Source organism: Podarcis filfolensis, assembly GCF_964270895.1.
Source record: "Podarcis filfolensis genome assembly, chromosome: 14".
NCBI lineage: Eukaryota > Metazoa > Chordata > Lepidosauria > Squamata > Lacertidae > Podarcis > Podarcis filfolensis.
This window is the reverse complement of record NC_139616.1, coordinates 23,932,371-23,953,776: the sequence shown is the minus strand read 5'-3', so window position 1 is coordinate 23,953,776 and position 21,406 is coordinate 23,932,371. Positions and strand designations below refer to the sequence as shown.

The following is a 21,406-nucleotide window of genomic DNA, read 5'->3' as shown; positions in this document are numbered from 1 at the left end:
TATGGGGATACTTTTTGCCTAAATGCTGGTGAATTTTCATTTGGAGTTGACAAACCGATGTGGAAATGTGGAGCTCTGAGAAAACACGAGAGTGAGAAAAACCCAAATTGACAGGTTCCCACCCAGGTTTCCCAAGAGGCCTCTGGCTGGCCACTGTGAGAATAAGATGCTGGACTAGATGGGCCATTGGCCTGATCCAGCAGGCTCTTCTTATGTTCTTATGTTTTTTTCAGGCAGTAGCAATTTGGAAAGGTAGGGAGGAGTGCGCTCCTAGATCTGGATTAAGCATAAAAAATAAGTGATGTGTTAATCATTCAAACCACCTTCCTTCTCTGTCTCGCTCATCCTTTCTTTGTTTGGGATAATATCCTAATAATGCCGGCAAATCCGACCAAGAGACAGTCCAGGAGACTGTCTTTTGAATGTTGTCAGCTTCCTAAATTAATTTTCCAGATCACCAACTGAATGCTCTGATAGCATTTTCCCTCTGGAACCCATTGCTAACGAGCAGTTTAACGTTACGATGGCTTAACATCTTGCAAAGAACAAGGCGCGCAAGAGAGAGAGAGAGGCGTGGCTGGATTTTGGTGCTGTGGCAATTGTTGAGAAAGGAATTAGGAGGCCTGGCCTAGGACATTCTTCTCAAGGGCCATGCTGTTTCACAGGAAGTGTTGTCCCCCCCCCCCAGTGCTCATGGACTCCCATGCAGCTGGCCTGGATTGGGAAAGAAGTTGGTGACATCTTGGGATGGGGGGAAAATTCGATTAAGTTTGCATTGAAAAGTGAACTTGCCTCACTCACACTGCCTGAATCAAGATGCAAACTGAAATTTGCACGACTCTTCAAATTTTGCAGTTCTCCAGCGAAGTACTCTGTATGAAAATGCTTCTGTAAGAGGGTAAAATATCCATAAAAATGCACATATATGTGAAAATAACACACAAAAGGTATTATCTTAAGTAAAACTGCTCCTTTGTTTATTGAGCATCTATTTCATTTCATTTACAAATTGCTTCCTATGAAATATCTTCTTGGAACAATTCAACAGGAAACCCCATCTACAATAAAAAACATACCGAAACCAATTTCGTATATGAAAACCATTTCAAACAGATACCGGCTAGGATTTTTTTAAAATCATAAACTCTGTTTAAGAGACTTGTTGGAAAAGGTAGGTTGCAATTTAATGCCGAATTTTTGTTATTGTTCTGTTTTGTGCTTTTGTTTAACTGTTATTTTATATTGATTTTTTTTTAATCCAGTTGAATGCCAGTCCTGATAATTTTACAGAAGAGAGCACCGTAAAACACATTTGAATAAACAAAAGGAAAAAAAGATGAAAAAGGCTGATTATGTCTTTCTTTCCTTTTCAAGGACCATATGTTTCTCCCCCAAAAACTCACTTGGTTTTTAAATCAGTGTGGGGAGCCTGTGGCATAAGGGCCATAGTTCAGTGGGGGAGCACCTGCTTTCATGCAGAAGGCACCAGGTTTGATTCCCAGCTTCTCCATGCAGGAAATACACTTGTGCCAAACCCTGGAAAGTGTCTGCTAGTCAATGTAGACAAAACTGAGCTAGACGGACCAATGAACTAGGGTGAGTCAATATAGACTGGTCTTACTCTGTAGGAGGCAGGTTTCAGGTTCATCGACAGCACTTAGGTCCAGTCCCTGGCATCTACAGGTAGAGGTGGGAGAGAACCCTCTCTGAAAAATTGTATAGCTACTGCCAGTGGTCAGTGTGCAGACAATAAGGAGTTATAATGACCAATTGTCAGGGCCTTCTGGCAGTTCCCTAGCTGCGAGAAGCCAAGTTACAGGGAACCAGGCAGAGGGCCTTCTCGGTAGTGGCACCCGCCCTGTGGAACGCCCTCCCACCAGATGTCAAAGAGAAAAATAACTACCAAACTTTTAGAAGGCATCTGAAGGCAGCCCTGTTTAGGGAAGCTTTTAATGTTTAATAGGTTATTGTATTTTAGTGTTTTGTTGGAAGCTGCCCAGAGTGGCTGGGGAAACCAAGCCAGATGGGCGGGGTATAAATAATAATAATAATAATATATTATTATTATTATTATTATTATTATTATTATTATTATTATCTGACTCATTGTAAGTCAGCTTCCTATGTTTCTACCTAGTTTCTACACACATAAACGAAGGCAAAATGCAGCCAGGGCATGATTCGGAAATGAGACGGGAGCTCAGAAAGTGATCCTGGATGAGAATGGAGGATGCTGCAAGCAGGGCTGGTGTAGCCGTTAGGCGGGGTGACCCAAGATGGCACTCTCGTGGACACACCTGCCCCACTGCTTTTGTTCCTGCTGCTGAAGCAGGCACCAGCACTGGTTTCAGGTGAGAGCTTGCCAAAATTGTGCGAGATCTTGCAAAGCACACGAGATCTCACTTGATATAGGCACTGATTCTGGTGCTGCTTCTCTGCTGCTGGCGGTGGCAGGGTAGCACTTCCCATTTCACCTTAAGTGGCAAAACTGTATGCACCACCTCTGGCTGCAGGCACCTCCCTATTTCCCTCTGTGAAAAGCTGGAGGGTGTGCTTGATTTTCAAACGTTCGGGCAACCAAAGGCCAGAGGAAATTGCTTCAGGGGACCAGATCCAGCACAATACCTGGGTTATAGAAATAGTATGGGCTCTGCTGCTGCTTGCTCTTCTCACCGACCTGTCCTGCCCTTTGCTCCATTGACAGCTGTATGAACAGCACTGTGTGACGACAGCCTTAGATTTTTATGTATATAGGAAGAAATCATATGCCAGGCCACGAATTAGAAAGAGAATGCATTTCTTTCTTTCTTTCTTTCTTTCTTTCTTTCTTTCTTTCTTTCTTTCTTTCTTTCTTTCTTTCTCTCCCCCCCCCCCTTTCTCTTTGCATGAGACCTCTCCGTGCCTAGCTGAGCTGAAATGAAAAGGCCGAACCATCTATATTTAGGTGAGGGCAGTGCTCAGGGTGGGTAATCCTCTTTCCCTGAATTATCTAGCTTGGGGGATTAGGCCCTTTAAACTCTTCGCCAAACCTCCCCCGCTCCATAAGGACACTGTGGAAGAGATGGGCATTTGAAAACTCACATTTTGCAGAGGGGACGCCATGGATACAAAAACATAGGGTGCCCACAGAGTGGGGCTCTGCACTTGACTTGGTGGAAGGTACTAAGGCTGAAACAAAGCATATTTATCCCCTGCCCAGATCAGATGGTCAAAGAGGGCAGTGTTTCGCATAAAATTTACATATGGTAATTAATATATCCAGACGCACATTTGGAAATAACGGCTGGAATTTACACAGAAATATAACACATCTCACCAGTGTGGGGGGAATGACTGTGTCCAGGTGAATTTTGTGCCTGCCAGTTGTTGTCCAGGTGTTGCACCTCTTGATAATCAACTTCCTGTTCTTCCTTCTTATGGTTCTTTAGCTTTGAGCCAGACAACCTTTCAAATCTAACAGAGGTTATCTTCCAACAGGGGACTGTCCTCTGATGACCCTTCAGAATAAAAGAGGACTGTCCTCTGTAAAGCAGGACACACAATCCCAGAGTTCGTCAACATCTTATCTGGATTGCTCAATGGGATGGATCCCCAACCTTCCCGGAAAGATCCCTTGCCCATCACTCCCACCCTTCCCTGCAATGTGCAACTCTGAGGAAGTGTTGGGTGGTTTCTGGGCAGTAGGTTCTCTGGTTTTCACCAGCTGACATCAGTGAAGTTCAGGAGGCGTAGCTGGCATCCCTGGATGAACTGACTGAGCCCTAGAACATGCTCCAGAACCCCTTGTAATGTGCAAGGGTTCCTCAGCACATCGTTTGATGTGAACATGGTTCCTGAAAGTAATACAAAATGAAACAGGGACATAGACTTTGCAGAGCTCCTGATGAAGGGGAAGTGAAAGGAAAGTCATTTGTCCCTCACTTACTCTGAAAAGAGAAGATTCCTCCCCAGCCAATTCAAAACCAGGGTGGGTTTTGAGTTGGTTCCAACTGGAGGCTGCTCCGGATCAGCCCTCCTTCTGACACTCTCCAACCAAATTCAGGCTCTGAACCTCAGCTCCAGGGTCAGGAAAGAAATCCTTCCTTGTTGTCCATGGTCAGATTAGGAAAGTCCAGAAGCAAGCCAGACTACAACAGATCAAGGCTACCCTTCACCCCAGACTCATCCTGGTGGGTCTTTCTCTAACACAGTGCTTCTCAAACTTTTTTCCCCTGGGCCACACTTTCAGAATAAAAATCTGCTCACACCGTATCAAATTTTAAATTGAAAAGAAATACATTGGAAAACAAAAAGAAACAGTGTCTAGCGGTTCTTGATTTGTAACATAGAACACAATTACTTTATTATATGATTGTGGGACAACCAGAAAGTATAAAACAATGCAGCTACATAGGAACATGAATCATTCCCGAAATAAAATATTGTTTGTCCTTGAATCTTCCTGCCACACTTGCCATCATCTCCTGCCACATCAGTGTGGCACACCACATCCTTTGAGAACCACTGCTCTAACAGGATGGGGCTCCTTTCCTTCTCTTTTCTTCCCTGGGAGGAGAAAGCTTTGGGACCAGGGCTGGCCCTACCATTAGGCAAAATGAGACAGCTACTTCAGGTGGGAGGTTTAAGGAACAGGCAGCAGTTGGAGAAGAGAGAAGAGCTTCTTACACAGCAAATCCTGTATCCACTAGACTCCTGCCCTCAGGTGTGGTGGAAGATATTGTCCCATCACCATTGCTCAGAGGTGTTGTGGTCTGGGGTTGGGGGTGTGTGTCAGAGACCCATTACTGTTTCTTCCTATCTACAACATCCTAGAACTACCCAATCAGCATGAAAGGGGAGCTTTTTTAGCCACTGAGAAGTCTTATCAGCCTTTGTGCAGATTGGAGCCAGAGTGAAAGGAGGCAAGTCAGCCATAGACGATTGGCTCCTAGGGTCACTCTGGAGAAGGTGCATGAGAACACTGACAAAAACCAAGGGGCTCTCTTTTAAGAGAATGGTGTGCAAGGTATTGTACACAGGAGCAGAAATTGCCGATGTTCATCCCATGATCAGAACAGGAATCAATCCAGCCAATACGATCAGAGTCTGCTTTTGTTGCTGCTTTCAGGGCGTAATAACAATGTAATGTACGTAATTACTTAAGTAAATTATGCAAGCTATGCAATTTCAACATGGTGGGCAGCTAGGCAAATAATTTAGTTGTGGACAGAAGATGAACTGCAGTGGAATGGAAATGGGGGTGCACGACACAAATACAGAGTGAAATGGAAATTGGGGCCCTTCTTACATGCCCAGGACAGAGGAAGGTTACCCCTGTTCAAGTAAACTATAAACTACAGGAATCCAACTTCCTAAAGCAAATATTGGAATCCATATAATGAGCGGGAAAAGAAACTCGGAAAGACAAGGAAGTCCACTAACAGTACATTTTTGATTGCCACACAAATTAGACAGTATCAAGGGAAGTCAGATGGTTTTGCAGCCCCTCAAAATGTCTTGTTCTTAGTGGAATAGACTCCCTCTGAAGGTGGTGGACTCTCTTTCATTGGAGGTTATTAAGCAGAGGTTGGATGGCCACCTGTAATGGATGCTTTAGATGAGATTCCTGCATTACAGGGGGTTGGACTAGATGATCCTCAGGGTCCCTTCCAGCTCTATGATTCTATGACTCTCCTTTGCTTGTGTTGAGTCCCATATATGGGTGGTGCTTGGCGCAGATGAACAGCAGCTAGGAACCTATAGGTGGACCTCTCTCTTGACTTTCCACACCTGTCCTACATCTAAATATTGTACCACACTGTCCTCGCAGTTCTCAAGTGGATGGAGGCTGTCGTTTAATGGAAGAGATCCATCTGGCTCAGTGTTTCACCCTTAGCAAAGAGTCCACCCTTCCAACACACATGTCCTGCTCCTTCGGATACCAGAATAAAATAGGAGAAACAAAGCAATACTGAAGCCTGGTGTTCCAAACAGCGTCCCTCCTTCTAATAACGACTATTGTCTCTCTCTGTTTCTCCCCCATTCCCTCTGCGCCAAGCATAATCAATTTTCTGTATAAGTTAAAGTCAACACATCTGTTACGTTAGTCTTCCCTGACGCCCTGCTCCCTCCTTCCCTCCCTCCCCACCCCTCCCATCTGTTCTGCCTGCAGCTTCCCCGTATAGCTTTGTTGTTGGGGTGTGTGTGTATGTGTGTGTGTATGTCTGTGGATGAGAGAGAGAGAGAGACTCCCTCTCTCTCTCTTCCTAGCTGATGGACTCTCTCGTTGCTGATCTCTCCTTACCTGGACGCCTGTCCTCAGTGGGTTGATCCGCTCGGCTTGCCAGAACATTTGGTCTGCTTGATCCCCCTCTGACGCCCACATTTGAGGGGCCAAGAGGCAAAAGGAGAAGAAGGGAAGGGGGAAAAAATGACCGGGGAGCAAATAAACAAATGAGTAGCAGCTCTGGAATGAAACATTGACTAATTCTGGTAAGAAATGCTCCTTCTTTTCTTTTCCTTTTAATTCCTGGGTGCATTTGGCCCTACTTTTCTTTGGAAGTCCAGCTACGGTGCAGCAGTAAAGGATTCATCCGAAGAGCAAAGGCAGGGAACAGGAAGGGATGGCGGAGAGGGGAGGAGGGGAGAAGGGAGATTGCAAAGTCCCCAGAGCTCGTCAAGGGTTCATTCGGGTGGTGAAGGTTCATCGGTGCCCCCAGCTCATATTTGAGGATGTGTGGGTTATGTCTTAAAAGAGCTCTTGAGTGTACCTGGACTACCAGAAGGGTTGCGGATGGGTGTGTTGCTTGGTTATTCCCCCTCCCCCAACGCACAGGATGTCTGGGTATCATTTGGAGACCAGCACTAGGCTTCAAAAGATGTTACATTGCAATCTGGTGCGTTTTGCTAGCCGCGAACTGGTGGTTTCTAGCAAATGTCCTGTTCCAGATTGGCCTTGGGGGCAGGTCAGAAGTGAAGATCAGTTCAGAAGCAGAGGTGGGGAAATCCAATAAAAAAATTGAATGCAATAAACTTTTTATTACGCTAGCGAATTTATATTTTGCATATAGTTGATATCTCTGGATCAAAATTTAAGAGATAGAGAAAAAAGTACCAGGGGGGTGAGGGGTGAAAATGACCATGTGGGAACATAAATTGAATGGAACTTTTAACAAAACGAACCCCCCCGACCCTAAATTATACACACCAGAAGTGCTTGAATGGACATTTTGAATAATGATCATTACCCAACCTACACCCCGGAGACGAGAGCAGGGATATTGAAAGGAACAAATATTTTGCCATCCCCATAAAAATAAAATGCAGTTGCATCAGAAATGAACTTGATTTATTTTTATTTATTTATTTTAAATTTGCAAAGCCTGCTCATGTTGAGTTGGCAAATGTATGTTCCTAATGAGAGCACTGCTAGGTTTTTGCCAAACGTAAAGCTGTAGCTCCTTGGCTTGGCTCCAAGAACCTCAGCTGGCAGTTCCTGACACTCTCCTGTTATCTGGTGACATGGATTTACTGGTGTGGGGTACAATCAATCTGCAATGATGACCTTTGGCCATAACACATGGACCTTGCCCACCTTGCATTTGGGGCTTCGCTTCATCTTATGAATAGTATGCAAAACTAGCACAAGTGGGACGGGTAAGGAATAGGAATTCCCCACCTCAGTAACCGTTCTGAGATAGAGATGTGGGAGAAATGTGAACTAGTTCTCATTTAAGGCAAACATACATAATTCTCACTTTCAAAATCCAGATACGAACCGACACACAGCCATCTTCGGAAATTTGCACCTCTCCGAATTTTGCTCTGCCATTCTCTAGCCAAGAAATGTGTACAAAAATGCATATGTCAGGGTAGAGTGTGCATATAAATGCACATATTAGTGAAAACAACATATAAAAAGGCATTTTATTAGAGGGAAATGGCTTTGGAGAAATGTGTGTGCCAGGTTAAATCGCAATAAAATGTGTCTATTAGGAGAAATTTGCAGTAAAAGGATGGTGAATTTTCATAAGGATTTAAAAATACATATAAATATCCAAAAATTGCTGTGGAGAATTGAGCTTAAGATTGGAAAAAATGAGAAACTGAGAGAAACTGAAATGGACAGAGTCACCCATTGCTATTCTGAGATCAAAGTCCACTGTATGCTTATTGTTGTAAAGCACACCTCCCTTGATGGTTTGACATACAGGAGGAGGAAAATTTGCGAATGTAGCTTTCAGTTTGCAACGCTCGTTCCGTGTGCCCCTTTTCTCGCATCCCTACAGGCTTGTACTACAGTTACATTAAACCTTAATGTGAGGCTTCACTTCTACCAAGCAGCTGGGGTTTGCTAATCCTTTGAGTGGTTGCTACGAATGGGGTTCTCTGGCTAATAGTCTTTGCATTTGTGCTGGCAAGAATTTAAAGGGGCCAGACGGTGCCCTTTGAGTCCAATATAAGATGCAGGAAGGAGGGCAAGGGAAGAACTTGAGATGAGGTAAGCCGTTGCATTATTTTGGTTCAGAGGCAATGACATATGTGCATCTTCAAATGCTTTGCTCAATGGATCATTAAGAATCCTAAGGACTCGTGTTCCCAAGAAACAAAGGCATCTAGGAAAAAGCATGATGCCTGCATCTAAACTGGTAAAGTTGAATGAGGGTGGTGTTTTTTCTACTTCTTGGATTGGTTGGTCCAAAGTTGATCATGAGCAAAGTCTGGATAATTTTATTTCCCCCAGTAATTGTTTCATTTCTGCCTGTTTTACTGTACATCAGCCCTGTGGATAGGTCCATAAAATTACTAGCCCCCAAAACCTTACTAGTCCTCCTGATCACACATATGACTATGTGGCCTTTGAAGGGGAAATTGGGAAAACACAATTTATAAAAAAGGGTGCTAGAACAGATTTTTGCTTGTCACATATGACCAGGTTAGTGCCTAATTTTCAGGCTTGTTAAGATCTGCTGATATGGTGGATTTGGTTAATTAGTTGATTCATTTGCTCAAACTACAAATATTAGCTACCTGTTTCATAAACATACCAACATTCTGAAAGTGCTGCTGATTCAGTGTTTTGATTTTATTATCTTATCACCCGTGAAGCCATGAATAACATCAGATACAAGTAACTCCAGATACAGTACGTGCGATTCTAAATTATTCATTCTGGCTTATTACTAATGGCTGATTCACCTGCAGGTATAACATATCAAGGTTGCTAAAAGTCAGGAAAGTGAGATTTTCTTGCAAGAAAGTAAACAAGGCACTGTGATCTAAATTAGAAGTGTATAAAATCACAGGAGATTTACTTGCACAAAAGGCATAATATTTAATACTGTTGGACATATTCCACTCAAATGTATGGGATAGAGGGGGTTTGGGTGTGCATCTAACAATAGTTAGAAGCAGTTAAGGCTGCAAGCCTATATCCACTTACCTGAGGGAAAGCCCCATGGAACCCAGCAGAACTTACCTTTGAGTAAACATGTACTGGATATCACTGGCAGAATCTTCTTCTGTGTTGGTGTTAAGTCTGGGGTATTTGATGCTGTCAGTCTGAATACAGTCTGAGCAATACTCTAAATTCTGTAGGTGAAATTTGCTGATTAGGATGAGTGAATCTGTCTGCTTCATTTTCTAATTTTTCCAACCACCATGCCACATTTCTGCATGAGTTTGATTTTTTTTTTTAAAAAAAGGCTTTTTAATATTAATCAGGAGTTTAGTAAGCTTTTTTCTTGTTACGTGTATATCAAGAGAAATGTACGCAAAATTTTTGCATGCTATTTCCCATACTATAATGCAATTAAGTGCCTTACTTTCATTCACATATGCATATTTTTTTTGCACAACTTCTCCTAAATCACACCTTTTTGTAGACATTGATTTGGTTGGAGAACTGTACTGAAAAATTCAGAGAAGTGTTAAGTTTTAAAAGATGACCGTGTTCAGTTTTCATAGTGCTTTGAGAAGTGCAAATTAAGCAGGTTCATATTTAATTACAAACCAACCCAATTTCCTCTCTCATCCGTTGCTGAATAATCTGGAAAAGGATGTGTTGATGAAATTCTAATCAATGCTCACAGTGTGATGTAGAAGCCTTTGTGTTACACAAAACTCCTCCATGCTAGAAGTGTGTGTGTGTGTGTGTGTGTGTGTGTAACAGATGTAAATTATAAACATTTGTCTTCAGATAGTTTTTGTCTTAAGATGAGATGAAGGAAGTATTTACAAATGTACAACAGCATGGTTAGTACAATGCAAGGTCTCATTGAGTTCAGTGGGACTTACTCCCGATACAGTTGGATCTAAGTGCTACTTAAAACATTGCATTTCTTTGTCTCTATGGTACATTTTAAACTGGCCCTGTTTAAAAATGGGTGATACAATATTGCTGCATCATGGGATATGGTTCCATGATGCAGTGCATCTCAACCCATAAGGGTTTTAAGAGGGAAGGTGAAAGATTAAGACAGTTCTTGTGTGCCTCTCAGCTAGGGATGTGTGAATCTGTCAGTTTTGGTTTCTCTTAAATTTTTCATTCTCCCAATGAATGTTCTCCACCTTCCTGCATCCCTTTGCAATTTTTAAAAAGAAAAAGTCCTCATGAAAATTCGCCAGCACTTTAGTGTGTGCTTCTCCTAAGATACATGTATTTTGCAAACAATTTTGTCTGCCATACATACACATTTCTGGAAGCAGTTTTCCTTGATATAATGCATTTGTGTGTGCTATTTTCACAAATGCAGGCGTTTTTATGCACGCTCTATCTAATATATACACATTTCAGTGCATATTATTTTGGTTGGAGGACTGCATTGCAAAATCCAGAACTATGTCCACATTTCAGGAGTTAGCTCCTTTTCCATTTGTGAATTGATTCAGGGAGTGCAAATTTAGTAGATTCACGATAAAATGCAACTCAAACTGAAATTCTTCACCAACTTAGCACACACACTAAGCATTCATTTCACACTCTGCCCCCCAAAATATCTGGGGTGAGGGCAAAGGGGCTCCCAGGTTAAACTCTGCCCCCTGAAGGTGGAGTTGGGCTGTGGCGAGGTGAATTTCAGAAACACAGCAGCTCTGATGGCCATACCAAAATGTTTTTAAAGCTTATAAGCTCTACCCTTTTCTGAAAGTAAAAAGACGCCCCCCCCCATGTTAAGTGCTTTAAGCATGGCAGGGCCTAGCTGAGCAAAAAAACCTTCTCTGCATTTGTAGCTGCCTCATTAAAGATTGAGCTGGCTGGTGGAAACATTGACTGGCTTCTCTGTTGTGACGTTGTCAAGAGGAAAAACCTGCCAGCTTGCAGCTTCTTCGCTTTATCCCGGTCTGTTTTATATCCCTGCCCCATGCCTTATCCCTCCTCCCTGTGAAATGACGGCGCCTCCCCCCCCCATTCCACTGCGCCTATCAACACATGCTTCTCCCCCACCCTTTCTCCTGGGACTTGATGCCTCAGCTGGTCCTGCTTAATAGCAGAAAACTGCCTCCCAGTGTGTGTGTGTGTGTGTGTGTGTGTGTGTGTGTGTTGTGAAAGCAGAGCATCATCTGACCCTTAGAATATATTCGCGATGCCCCTGTTGACAATGATCTTGCCTAAGAGTTGCCTTTGGGAGAGGGGCAAGTTGTCAATTTTGGTTTCCCCTAGTTTCTCATTTTTCCAGTCTTCAGTTCATCAAATTCTTTATCAGTTGGTGCTTTAAAAAAAATTAATGATGATGATGATGGTAATAATAATAATATCCTCCTGAAAATTTGCCAGTGATTTAGTGCACGTTTTTCCATATTATATGGAATTTCCCCCCAAATACACATGTTTGCAAGCAATTTTCCCTAACACATCCTGTATGCTATTTTCATTAACAGATGCATTTTAAAGCACACTTCCCCCTTGTATATGTACATTTCATACATATTATTTGGTTGGAGAATTGCACTGCAAATTCAGAGAAGTGTGGCTTTCAAAGGAGAGTTGTGTTTTGGTATTGGTTTGAGATGTGCAGATTTTGGTAGGTTTGCATTAAAAGGTGAACCAAGCGAATTTCTTCCGTATCCCTAAAAGCTTCCCTGTCCCCCACCAGCAGCTCATGCTTTGTTGCTAGCAGGAAAAATCCACCCCATGAGACTCTTAATCTCAGGGTCTGGGGTTCGTGCCCCACCTTGGGCAAAAATATTTCTGCATTGCAGGCGATTGGACTAGATGCCTCTTGGGGTCTCTTCCAACTCTACAATTCTATGAATGTTTTGAACTGAACAGTGGCATCTAGTGCCTGCTGGACTTGCTAGGGGAGAAAGCAGGGAGCCCACCAGTAGGTGGAGCCAGAGCCAATGAGAGACAGAGCCAACTAATTCTAGTTTTGTCTAGATCCTCCTCCTTCTCCCTGCTGTGTTCTACAGAGGGGACACTGAGGCTAAGGAGGAGGAAGAAGTCGGCAGGCAGTGCCACCTCCTGGACTGGTTGTAAGGAAGAAGTCAACCAGGTGGAGCGGGCGTTGACTGAGGGCAAGCTGAGTTTAGTGGGGCACTGCCCCACTTTTGTCTTAGTGCAGCCTTTCTCAACCTGTGGGTCCCCAGATGTTGTTGGACTACAACTCCCATCACCCCTAGCTAGCAAGGCCAGAGCTCAGGGATGATGGGAGTTCTAGTCCAACAACATCTGGGGACCCACAGGTTGAGACCTGCTGGTCTTAGTGGATCACCCTGCAGCGGAACCAAGTGTATAAATGCAGAATTATCAAGCTTTGGTTCGTTGATAGCAACCATACACCAGTAGAAAAAATGCTGGCTTTGCCCTCATACATCTATTTGGGTTTCAGCTCACTCTCCTTCCTGCCCACGAGTCACCTCTACAGCCAATTCTCTTTTTATGAGAAGAACAGGCCGTGCTATTTGGATGAAATGTGTGAGCCCAGGATCCAGCCTCAGTCCTCCCTGGGGGAGAAATGACAAGCCAGTTTTTAATGTGGCATGAGCTGGTCTTGGCTTTGCAGAGAAACAATTACTTTAAAAGAGACAAGCAAATCACACTAATGAGATTAAAAAAAGAGAAATATTAAAGCACTCTTTCAAATCCTTGTTTTTCATTCTTATTGTACTTCTGGATTCCAGCCACTAAGACTATTTTTCTCCACCCCCAGCAACAGTAAGTGCTAGAATCCATATTGAGATGAACCAATATGCTAAGTATACTGCAGAGGAGGGTTGAAAAAAGCTCCACCCCTTGATCTCTGCAGATCAAGCTGTTGTTACGCTATAAAAGTTGAGTGGCTGGTCCCATTTGGCAACCCTAGACCCCAATGTCTTTAGTGCCCCCATCTGTCAGCATTTCCCCAGGAATATGTGCAAGGATGCCAAGGTAGTGCAGTGGTTAGAGTGTTGGACTAGGACCTGGGAGACCAGGGTTTGAATCCCCACTCAGCCAGAAAACTCACTGGGTGATCCTGGGCCATGAAATGGTGGAGATTGTGTATAGCATTGGAGGAAAAGTGGAAGCAAAATGTCATAATTAAGAGTAGGGGGGCAGAGCTGTGTGTGTTGCACCTTTCCGAAACATCCTTATAGGCCCCAGTCCCACACGCTCCACACCCAACCTTTCGACATAAAGCAGGAATGTCTGAATAGGGCTCCTAAATGCATTCAGCCAAACAAACTTAGATTCATACTGAGCATGCAGAGTTTCTGACCCTGGGAAGGTTAAGGAGTGTTCACATGCTAACTTCAATGAGTGTAGCATGTGTAGGTACACCTGTGTACAGAAATAGCCGCACTGTACATACATACATACAGTTATTCATATGTAATGCTCAATGAGTGTACAGTCTGTGTACCCAAGTGTACCATAGTTGAGCTGTATAAACACAGACTCCTTTGCACAAACACTTGCACGTGTGTAGAGATAGCTTGGATCCACCATAGGACACTGGAAAATATTTGCATGCCTGAGCAGCACTTGCCCCACTAAGCAAACCTAGCAGCCTGTTTTTGCCATGTATTAATGAATTATATTTACAGAGTGCTTTGGTTTGAAACCAAACCCCTCCTACCAGCAGCTTGCATTTTAAAATACAAAGTCTTTTGTATTTTAGGAAGCTGCCTTATACCAAGGGAGACCATTGGTCCATCTAGCTCTGCATCACCTGCACTGACTGACAGAGGCTCTCCAAAGTGTCAGACAAGGAGGCTCTCCCAAATGTACCTGGAGATGCCAGGGATTGAACCTGGGACCTTCTGCATGCAAGACAGGTGCCCTACCACTGGCCTACAGCCCTTCCTATCACTTGAGTGATGTCTTAGTGAGGCTCTTTCAGATTGTGGCCGTGGTGCTGAGGCCCACTTGCTGGTTTATTAAGCTAGGCTTGTCTACGTGTGTGTGCGTGCGTGCTGGGGTAGTTTAGGGCTGGGGTGGTGAAACATTGAGAATGAGAAGGTCTGTGTGTGTGTGTGTGTGTGAGAGAGAGAGAGAGAGAGAAAGAGAGAGAGAATGAGAGAGAGAGAGAGAGAGAGAGAGAGTTACTCTGCAACACAGGAACTCCTGCTTTGCTGTTTGAAAGCAGGGATTGTCTGCAGAATCTTGTTAGGTCTGTCAGCAACAGATGGCCTCAGTTCCCAACTGGTGGAAGGGATATTTCTGCCAAAGAAAAGTTGCCGAAGTGGTGGCACAGAACAGTAGCGAAAAGGGACAAAGGCTTCACGGCATCTCAAATCTCATACCTAGAAAAGTTTGTTGACATTCTAGCCGCATTCATTTAAAGCTCTATGATACCACTTCAAATAGCCATGGCTACCCGCAAAGAATTATGGGGGCTCTAGTTAGCTAAGGGTGCTGAGAATTATCAAGAGGACCCCCTAGAGCTACAATTCTCAAAGTAGTCTAACAGTCAATCCCTCTTCACAAGATATTTAATCTGGGGGTTTGTGGGGAAGGATCTTCCACTAAGGAAGTGTGCTGATCCCAAGGGTTAACTGTGAGGCGAGGTCCGAGTCTAGTCCAAGGTCGAGGGTGCAGTAGGAAGACAGTCCATCAAAGCTGAAGCTGGGTCCAAGGCAAGGAGTCAGGTGAGGTCAGGAGCTCCGGCAGAGAGGCAAGGCACGGTGCAGGCAGGAACTGGCTACCAACAACGTTGCTCCCGCATCTTGGGACTGGGGCTGGCTGGCTTTTATCTGCCCCGAGACATAGGGCGGCCCCGGTCCACAGGTGACTTGCCTCTCCTGGCCTGGAGGCGAGCACTCCTCCTGCAGGAACTTAGCTCCCTCCGCCTCTCTGCCCTGAGCCTCTGCAGCTCAGGCTCTCCTGGCTGGAGGGTTACCGGACCCAGAGGCAACCTCAGCTTCCCCTGACGGGGCTCTGAGTGGAGCACCTGCAGGCAATAGGTCCTCCATCACCTCAGGAGCCAGAGCAGACTCAGCTGGTGCCTGCACCTGAGGATCCAGCACAGGCGAGGACCCTTTAGGCTCAAGCCCCAGCCCTGGCTCAGCTGGTTCTGTGCAGGCTGGGATTCCTCAGGTTCAGCCTCCAAGTCCAAATCCCAGGCCATCACAGGAAGCCTTTCTGAACCTGGTGTGTTCCCGAGGTTCTGGACTACAACTCCCATCATCTCCAGCCAGCCCAAGAAGCTAGCAAGGCACTCGCTCTCCAGGGTTTCTCATGGAAGTCCTACCTGGAAATGCTGGGGACTGAACTTCATGCAAATGACATCCACTCTGTACAATATTATGGCCACATATGGTATACCTCCTGCTGAGTGACTCCTGCAGCCCCGGTTGTACTCCAAAATATCAGAAGGGCAAGCTGTCATTTCCAAAATGCCCTTCAAAAGCAGCCTGGCAGAGAGCACATTGAAGCCGTCTAAGCTGCTATGAGCTGAGCATTATCCCTCCTCACCTCCAGACACTCCCAACGCAGCTGTGTTTCCCACCTTGAAACTGAAAAGCACCAACTGTTTCATCTAGCTATTGCCAGGAGTAGTTATTTGCATAGATTCCACCCCCACCCCCCAGTTTTTACTAATTATGTTTATTGTAAATGTTTTCTGCACTCCCATTGTTTCTGTAAGTTGCTTTGAGTCATTTATGTGAGTAAAGCGACTAGTTAATAGCAACAGCAGCAGCAGCAACAACAAGAAATTGGAGTGCCTGTATGTCAAAATTCATTTTTTTGGCAGTTTTTATGTTATTAAAAGCAGCTGAAAACAATTTGCAGTCACAGGAATAAGATGGGTCCTAAAAATATAAATCTTAAGTGTCAAAAACCAGGTGTAAAGAGCTGCCAACTGCCTCTAGACATGTACAAGTGCTTGTGTGAAAGAGTGTTCACTATGTGATTTGTACAGCTATTGTGTACAGAGACTATACACCCGTTAAACATTATACATGAATAATTGCACAAGTATAAATTATTTGTGTACACAGGTGCAGAGACTGTGCAGTCATTGAATGTAATGTGGGAACGTGTTCCGTGAACAGATTTCTAACTCCATGGTTGTGGCTTAATGTTTCTTTTTTAAATTAGAAAGAGCTTACGAAAGTGGATGGATTAAGAAAGACCCCTCCTTTTGTCCTTTCTTTTTATAAAGCAGAGTGTAGCATTATTTGTACATGGAGAAATTCAGTGGAGCTTGGAACACCCTTTCCCCTATCTTGATAGACCTGCCCATTTAGACCGCATGTTCAGGAGCAAGAATGGTGTGTATGAAGCAGGGAATGGAGTGGAGTCAATGTGGTGCCCTCCATATACTGTTGGATTCCATCTCCCCATCAGCCCCAGCCAGCATGGCAAATGATCAGGGATGATGGGGATTGTAGTCCAACAGAATCTGTGCACCTTGTTGGCCCAAGGTGTTGTTGAACTCTAACTTTCATCAGCCCTAGCCAGCATGGTCAACAGTCAGTGATGATGGGAGTTGGAGTTCACAGGGATGTCCAGAAGTGAGAAAGGCTGGTGGTTCATAAAGTTCCTGGTCAGAAGTTCCTGGTTCCCCAGTCAGGCAGAAGGGTGAGGTAGGACAAGTCCAAAGGTGGTACCTTGGAGAGCAACTTAGATGTGAATTCAGGACCATGGACAGTGCTTTTGCAGCTGAATTCAAACAGACATGCAATCTCAACAAGATTCTGGAGTAACAGGATGAGTTTTATAGCACTGCGAGGTAGTCATTAACTGGAGGCCCTCAACCTCAAGTTAAAGGGCTGGTGCTTTCTTCTGCCACTGATGGTTCAGTGGGATTCCCAGCTGTGCAATTCTCTCCCCAGGGCTTTCTTGATCTCCTGAGGAGTCTGTGGACCAGCATCTCCCTTGAGTTTAGGTGAGGAGATGCAGGCTCCAACGTCTATGGCTCCCCATGAGACAGACCGGGGAGTATATCTATCTCTTCTCTGAGACTGTTATTGAAGGACTCTGCCTTTGAGGATTCAGGGGAATCAGGGCTTAGCAGGTGGGCTTTGGTACCCACCAAGCCACAGCAGACAACACATTCAAGGGTCATGCTATGCTTGAATATACTTTCAAGTAAATTTAGGGTGGGGGTGGTTCTTTAAAGTGTGAGTAGGGAATCTTCTTCAGCCCGAGGGACACCGTTCCTCAAGGGACACCTTCCAGGGATGACATGGCCCGAAACAAAAGCAGGTGGAGTCTGTGCCAAAAGTGAGTGGGGCAGCAGATAAGACTGTTGTCAGAGGTTTCTACATGCAAACTTCCCTCCATCTTCTATCAAGGCAAGCGAGAGGCATTCTCACAGTTCAATGTTGTATTCAAGCCAGGGAAGAGCAATTGAGGAGGGTGTGTGGCAGGGCCCACGAGAGAGGGCAGGACTGGGGGGCAGGCATGGCCTATGGAGAGTCCTGAATGCCAGATAGAGTCCCTGATGGGGGGCTAAATCTAGGCCCCAGTACCCAGCTCCTTTCAAGCTGCATCCATTTCTTCCTTACCCTCCAACATTTCTTCAAAAATGAAAATAAGGATGTACTATTCAATAATAATAATAATAATAATAATAATAATAATAATAATAATAATAATAATTTTCTTATTTATACCCCGCCCATCTGACTGGGTTGCCCTAGCCAGTCAGATATAAAAAAGATAACAAAACATATATAAAAAGATAACAACATATATAAAAAGATAACAAAACATCAAACATTAATAAACCTCTATACAGTGGTACCTCGGGTTACATACACTTCAGGTTACAGACGCTTTAGGTTACAGACTCCGCTAACCCAGAAATAGTACCTCGGGTTAAGAACTTTGCTTCAGGATGAGAACAGAAATCGTGCGGCGGCAGCGGGAGGCCCCATTAGCTAAAGTGGTGCTTCAGGTTAAGAACAGTTTCAGGTTAAGAACGGACCTCCGGAATGAATTGAGTAGGTAACCAAAGGTCTTCTAAAGGTTGTATAGTTACTTATCTCCTTGGCTTGGGGGTCTCATAACTCCATACCCTCCAACATTTCTCTGATGAAAATAGGGACGTCCTAAGAAAAAGTGGGACATTCCAGGATCAAATCAGAAACCCGGATGGCTTCTGTAAATCAGGGAAAATAGGGACACTGGGAGGGTCTGTTTTCCTTACTCTGCCCAGCTGGAGCCTGCCAGGAGGGAGTTGGAGAAAGGGATGCGTGGGGAAGGCAGTTACGGCTGGATCCTGTTTTGCAGACGCGAGACTGTTCGAGAGGCAGGACTGTGGTCCAGCTTGCAGCCGTCCAACCCCAGCCAGGCCTGATTCATCCTCCTGCAGTCCTCCCCCACCCCCACCCTGCCCCACCCCCACCTGCCAAGTCCAGGATGAAAAATCCTTTCAATATTTAAACAGTACCACAGAACAAAAAGCACCAGCTGGCTTCGACTGTGTAGGCAGAGAAAAACGAGGGTGGGGGAGAGGAAGAGGGGGAGGCTTTTCTTATGCATTTCACTAATGAGGCTCTTCCCTGAGGTAGCCAGGCTGGCGTGCTTTCATCCATGCAATCTTCTTGGAGGACATGAGGGCGAGCCTGGCTTGTCAGCCACTCCCTTCACTCAGGAGGGTCTCAGGAACCTCATTAGTGATGCTGGCCTGTTTTCAGAGCAGCCTTCCAGGTGTAAATCTAACTTTCAGCACTTCAGACTTCTGGGATATTGCTATGCTAAGCTGCAGGCCTGATAAATCAAGATGGATGCAAGGGATCTCTTCCCTACCAGCCTACCTCGGCTTTGGTGGTTCCATTCTTTTCTTTAAAAACCCCCAAAACACCCTAAACATGACCCAAAAGGACATGGGGAGACCCTTGGTTTCAGTGGACTGCAGAGGTGCCTGCCTGAAAAACAACCTTGGAAGCCTGCATGTAGAAATGTAGTCCATCAGGGGGAAGGCTACACAAAACTTTCCTCACCCCCCTTGATATGTTTGCTTCCTGTATCCAGACTTATAAGTACCTTCAGAGAACATAAAGCAATATTTTGCATTAAATTGTTTTTTTTTGAGGTTTTACTTGTGTGTGTATGTGTAGCCACACTTTCTGCTTTTCATTTTATATTTTTTTTGCACCCCTAGCTAGCTGATTCTTGGGTGGCCTCCCTTTCATCTCTGAACGCAGTGGAACATAATGTTCTGCTTTAGCATTGTGTGTGGATGGGGGCAGGCTAAGAGCATGTTAGAAAGGTGCTTGATTGAAAAAGGAGAGGAAGCCAGCTTGAAAGAGGACTTTGAGGCACACTGGGATTTGGAAACTGATGTGCTAAACCGACAGGGGTTTCTACAGAAATGATGACAGAAAGAAATTGAGCAAACAGCCCCTTCCCACCCCCTATTCCTCCATCCTTCCTTCCTTGGCTACTAGTGGCAATGGCTGTGTTCTGTCTCCAACTGTTCTGGACGCCACACTCAGAGCACACTGCAGTCATCCAGTCTCAAGGTAACCAATGCATGAACTACTTGTGCTGTTTGGTAGTGAGGAAGTGAGTGATGGCATACAGTGAACATTACATTCTTTTCCCCTGTTCCAGCCCCCCAGGATGCTTCATTCCATTCCCCTTCCCATTTTCCACCCCCAAAAGGCATTCAGTACTCTGTGGCCATGGAGCATATGCAGAATGTATTGTGCTTTTTTTAGGGTGGGGGGGAGTTGTGCCATTACAGTTCCCCCCCAAAAAACTTCTCTTTTTGGGTTATTTCTGCAACCCCTGTGGCTCTCTGAGCCCGCTAATACCCACTCCTTGTTTCTCAGCGACTCTGTTTGGTCTATAACCCTGTCAGTACTCACTACTCGAGTTTGTTGTTAGGAGTGATACTGAGGGGGGGGGGAATTAATTAGCAGCTTTTGTAATTAATTCCTGTGCTTGCTTTTGTGTTAATTAACTGCAGTCTGTCCAAAAGAAAAAGATGTTACTAATGTGGTGGGGGGCAGCTCTGAGTTGAAGTGCATGTGTCTAAATTGCACTGGCTTCTTCTTCTTTTTAATCAAAATAATTTTGGCGTAAATTTCAGGAAATGCCTGGAAGGGGTTCCTCTTCCTTCTGCAACGGTGTTTTTTGTTTAAAAATTGAGCATTCAATATCTTGACAGCCTTGCAGAAGGAAGGCCCACCAGTTTGGGGGAAGGGGAAGGCTTGGCTGTGTAGAGACATTGTTAGATTCTGCTGGTTGATGACCCCTAAGCTAGAAGCAAGCAAATATCTATCAGAGCGGGAGAGTGCTCTTGTGCTGGATGGTTTCCCATTGGGGCATCTGGTTAGCCATTGTGAGAACAAGATGCTAGACTAGTTGACCCCGCTTTGGCCTCATCCAGAAGGCAGGCTCTTTGTCTGTTCTTACAAGGATGGCATGCAGTGATTTCTCCAGCACGCTGCAGCCTCCCTGCCTGCCCACAGTTCCTGATTTGAAAATGGACCCATATGGGGAGTTACCTCACAACGGCCTCTGTAATTTTTAACCACAATTTAAAATACAACAGAAAAATGCAACATTTGTCCCCTCCGGATGTTACCAGGCTACAACTCCCATCAGCCCCAGCCAGCATAGCCAATGGCCAGGGAGTTGTAGTTCGGAAGCATCTGGAGGGACGAAGATTAAACAGGCTTTCAAGGTAAAGTCTCGTCAAATGGGATTCGAAATGGAAGCAGCGGAAGGAAAAAGATAAAATTATTGTAAAGATTAACTTTTTTTGTAATAGATAAAAGATTTAATGCAGTAGGGAAGAGTAAAAACACCGTGGAGTCCAGGGTGGGAAGTCAACTTATGAAACAATGTAATTATCTGGTTTGAAGGTTATTGTGAAAATGTTTGGAAAATGTTATATGTAAAGGTAAAGGGACACCTGACCGTTAAGTCCAGTCGCAGACGACTCTGGGATTGCGGCGCTCATCTCGCTTTACTGGCCGAGGGAGCCGGCGTACAGCTTCCGGGTCATGTGGCCAGCATGACTAAGCCGCTTCTGGCAAACAAGAACGC

At 44.7% G+C, this 21,406-nt stretch overlaps 1 protein-coding gene across 1 annotated transcript in view; it reads left to right on the top strand.

Moving 5' to 3' along the window:
* Window positions 1-6,151: 6,151 nt before the first annotated feature.
* The window catches only part of SV2B (synaptic vesicle glycoprotein 2B), a 70,425-nt gene continuing 55,170 nt past the window's right edge, over window positions 6,152-21,406 (top strand). The window contains exon 1 of the mRNA XM_083586553.1: window positions 6,152-6,471. The gene's annotated coding sequence lies outside the window, so the exon portion shown is untranslated. The remainder of the gene's footprint in view (window positions 6,472-21,406) is intronic.